General features: G+C 44.9%; 1 long non-coding RNA gene across 1 annotated transcript in view; it reads right to left on the bottom strand.

Annotated features, from left to right (window-relative positions):
• Positions 1–4286, bottom strand: part of LOC110267881 — a 13361-nt gene extending 9075 nt beyond the window's left edge. Inside the window, exons 1-2 of the long non-coding RNA XR_002355842.1 lie at positions 4277–4286; positions 3812–3815 (exon numbers count right to left, since the gene is read on the bottom strand). This is a non-coding gene — a long non-coding RNA (uncharacterized LOC110267881). The remainder of the gene's footprint in view (positions 1–3811; positions 3816–4276) is intronic.

Here is a 4571-nt window from a genome sequence, read left to right as displayed (position 1 = left end):
TTATTATTATTATTATTATATTATTATTATCTAATCCACCAATTTCAGCATTATTGTTCTTGGTGTGGCTAAAAAATTTAGATATGCCATGCGTATGTGTGTTATGCATTGTTATGGAGGATGGGGGTGCTATACATGGATGTGGGACAGAAGAAATCGGACCATCCGAATTCTGTTAAAAAAAATTGAATTACCAAATCGGATAGTCTAAGTTGTGAGAGAGAAAAGATTTAAAATTTACCATTAACAAATCGGACCGTTCGATTAGTGTTTTTTATTTTTTAATACAAAGAAAACGGACCCTCCGAATTGGTATACAAAATATTTTTTCGAACACATGAGTTGGTATAAAAGAAAACGGACCCTCCGTATTCCTATATTCAACTCCCTCGGTTCAAGTTGTATTCCCCTAATACCACATGTAGATAAAGCTCCTGTATTCTCCATAAGGCTGCAACACACCAACCTCTCCTCCATATTAAAAATAAAAAGTGCTCTTGGTGTCCTCCAATAGTTTTAATTAAGGAAAAGACAATGCTGACAGTCACAAAATTATTATTATTATCATCGCTATCTACTCCACCAATTTCGGCATTATTGTTGTTGGTTTCCTCGAGAGTCTAATTTAGGGACAAGACAGCAATGTGGCAATCACAAATTATTTATTATTATTATTCCACCAATTTCAGCACTTATTGTTGTTGGTGTCCTCAATAGTCTAGTTTAGAGACAAGACAATGCTGGCAATCACGAAATTATTATTGCTGGCAATCATAAACTTTAAGTAAATGGGGTTGGGAACCATGATCATCTCTACAACTTTATTAGGTAATCAACTAAAAGATAGTCACTGCTGCAATTAATTAGTTAAAAAAAAACCATTAAAAAAAAGTAAAATAAAATTGGACTTGTTCATACCCTAACCCAACACTAAGGCCCATGATCTAAGAAAAAAAGGCCCAACCCAAAAGAGTTGAGCTTTTCATTACACCGACCAGATACTACGAAGTCGGCTATCTTCACGACTTGCTCTAAAGAAGTCGGTACGAGGATTAGCTGGCAGATAAACCCTCCCTCAAGAGGATAACTGCCCCTAGAATCTCTCTAACCACTTCTAGGAGCCATATCTTAACCTCCCTAAGATAAAGGGACGGTTATTCCCCTTGAAAGGCGGAACTACTTCAACGGTGGTTATGGGTTTATCCCTATAAATACACTGACACTTCTCAGGTATCTCAGAAGTCCAATACTCTCTAGACCTGTTTTGCTCCCTTTGCTGACTTTGGCATCGGAGTGTCTTTGTAGGTACCACCCCCCTTCACCTCTCACGAACAAGTCGGACGGAGCCCGTGGATCGTCAACCCACTTGCAGGCCTCCTCTTTCATACGTTTGGGCCAACCAATACCATCTAGCCCATTAATCTCCGGTTACCCACCGTAACATTGGCGCCGTTGCTGGGGAACCGAGAGATCAACCAGTGATGGCGGACAGATCCCCTGAGGAGGGTCATGTGAAAACAGATTCCGAACAAGAGAATCTGGATACCGGAAATAATGACGCAGACCTAACCCTCCACCAGGAAACCAACGATCGACACAGAGAGGGTACCTCTAGAGTCAAAACCCCGAAGGTGAATTCCTCAGAAGGCCGTGAATCGGAGAAGGACGGACAGTCCCACGCAACTGAACTTATGGGATTAGTCCATGTCCACCAAAGTCGCTTGGAACAACTAGAACAGGAACGGGAGCGACAAAGGGAGATAGAAAAGCACCTAAGAGAGGAGATGGATCGACGAAAAGAGTTAGAGAAAAAACTCTTAAAGTTAGAATCCTCCCTCAAAGGTCGGAACTCCCGTGACGATAGAGAAGAGTCGCCCCTAGGAGGGGAGGATCCTTTTAGTGAGGACATAATGAGGGCAAAAGTTCCAAGAAACTTTAAAAGCCCCGATATGGACCTCTATGACGGAACTACAGATCCGAAGCATCATTTGAGCAACTTCAAAAGTCGGATGTATCTGGCTGATGCTTCTGACGCAACTCGCTGCAAAGCTTTCCCGACCACCTTGTCGAAAGCAGCGATGAAGTGGTTCGACAGCCTCCCCCCGAGGTCGGTAACCAGTTTTGAAGACCTCTCAAGGAAATTCTTGATGAGGTTCTCCATCCAAAAAGACAAAGTAAAATATGCGCCAAGCCTCCTGGGAATAAAGCAGGAGGTCGGAGAATCCTTACGAGCCTACATGGAAAGATTCAATAAAGCATGTCTAGAAATCCAAGACCTGCCCACTGAGGCAGTCATAATGGGGTTAGTCAATGGGCTTAGAGAAGGTCCCTTCTCACAGTCCATATCTAAAAGACACCCCACCTCCTTAAGTGATGTACAGGAAAGAGCTGAAAAGTACATCAACATGGAGGAAAATGCTAGACTGAGAGAGTCGAGTTGGCGACCTGGGCATCTCCCCTCAACAAAAGAGAGGGAGAGGGAACCCAAGAAGAAGGAAGAGCTCGGCCTCGATAGACCAAGGAAATATCACTCTTATACTCCTCTAAAGGTTTCTATAGTGGATGTATACAGAGAGATCTGTAATACTGAAAGGCTGCCACCTCCCAGACCCATTAAAAATAAAAAAGGGGGGAGTCGCAGCGACTACTGTGAGTACCATAAAAATATATGGTCACTCGACAAATGACTGTTACGACCTTAAAAATGTGATAGAAAAGTTGGCTAGAGAAGGCCGGCTTGACAGATATCTCATAGAAAGGTCGGACGGTCATGGGAAGAGAAAGCGAGACGATATGGATAAAAGAGACCCACCACCACAGACTCCGGAGAGACATATACATATGATCTCAGGAGGATTTGCGGGAGGGGGACTCACCAAATCCTCTCGCAAAAGACATCTCAAGCGAGTCTATCATGTCGGAGGAGAACCATCCGACCTTCCCACCATTTTATTCACAAGAGAAGATGGGCAAGGAATAATTCCTAGGCACGATGACCCAGTAGTAATTACTATGATCCTAGCCAATGCCCATCTCCACAGAACCCTAGTAGATCAAGGGAGCTCAGCGGACATCCTTTTCAAGCCCGCTTTTGACAAACTAGGTTTGGATGAGAAAGAATTAAGAGCCTACCCCGACACCCTGTACGGACTAGGCGACACACCAATAAGACCACTAGGATTTCTACCCCTACACACTACCTTTGGAAAAGGGGAAAAATCCAAAACTCTGAGTATAGACTTCATAGTCATCGATGTAAGGTCATCATATAATGCCTTGATCGGCAGAGCTATCCTAAATCGACTCGGAGCGGTGGTGTCAACTCCCCACCTTTGCATGAAATTCTCGACCCCAGCGGGAATAGCAACGGTGAGGGGAGATCAGAAGCTGGCAAGAAAATGCTATAACGAAAGCCTGAACCTGAGGGGAAAAGGCAAAGAAGTCCACACCATAGAGCTCGGCGGTGCAAGGGCCCGAGAAGAGCTGCGACCACAGCCGGGAGGAAAAACTGAGGAAATACAGGTCGGCAAAGAGGAAGAAAAAACACTAACATAGGAGCCAACCTAGGGGAAACCCTAAAGCAAGGGTTGACTAAGCTCCTAAGAGACAACTCCGACCTCTTTGCCTGGAAAGTCTCCGACATGCCCGGGATAGCCCCTGAGCTCATGTCCCACAAGCTCTCGGTATACCCAAGGTCCCGACCTGTGCAACAGAGAAGGCATAAGCTCGGCCCAGAACGAGCTCTAGTAGTGGAAGAGCAAGTACAGGCACTCCTAGAAGCCGGCTTCATCAGAGAAGTTAAATATCCAACATGGCTAGCCAATGTAGTGCTAGTCAAAAAGCAAAATGGCAAATGGAGAATGTGTGTCGACTACACCGACCTAAATAAGGCATGTCCTAAGGACCCTTATCCACTCCCAAGCATTGACACCCTTGTAGGCTCTAGCTCGGGGTATCAATACTTTTCATTCATGGATGCCTACTCGGGATATAACTAAATCCCGATGCATGAGCCAGACCAGGAGAAGACATCATTCATCACGCCCAGAGCTAACTTCTGCTATGTGGTCATGCCATTTGGATTGAAAAATACAGGGGCCACGTATTAGAGGCTGATGAATAAGGTGTTCGCTCCCCACCTTGGGAGACTAATGGAGGTTTATGTAGACGACATGCTGGTAAAAATCGAAAAAGAGGCCGACCTCTTAGCAGACCTCTCGTAAGTATTTGACACCATAAGGTCACATGGGATGAGACTAAATCCTACAAAGTGTACCTTTGCGGTGGAAGCTGGGAAATTTCTAGGGTTTATGCTGACGCAAAGAGGGATCGAAGCGACTCCCGATAAGTGTAGAGCTATCCTAGAAATGAAAAGCCCGACTTGCTTAAGAGAGGTCCAGCAGCTAAACGGCCGACTTGCAGCCCTCTCCAGATTCTTGGCAGGATCAGCACTGAAATCCCTTCCACTGTTCTCCTTATTGAGAAAGGAATGTCAGTTCGAGTGGACTCCTGAATGCGAAGAGGCGTTCCAGGAATTCAAAAGATTCTTGAGTCAACCTCCGATTTTGACC

This window comes from Arachis ipaensis, chromosome B02, assembly GCF_000816755.2.
Source record: "Arachis ipaensis cultivar K30076 chromosome B02, Araip1.1, whole genome shotgun sequence".
Classification (NCBI taxonomy): Eukaryota; Viridiplantae; Streptophyta; class Magnoliopsida; order Fabales; family Fabaceae; genus Arachis; species Arachis ipaensis.
The sequence above is the reverse complement of the archived record's forward strand: the minus strand, read 5'-3'. Positions and strand labels throughout refer to the sequence as shown.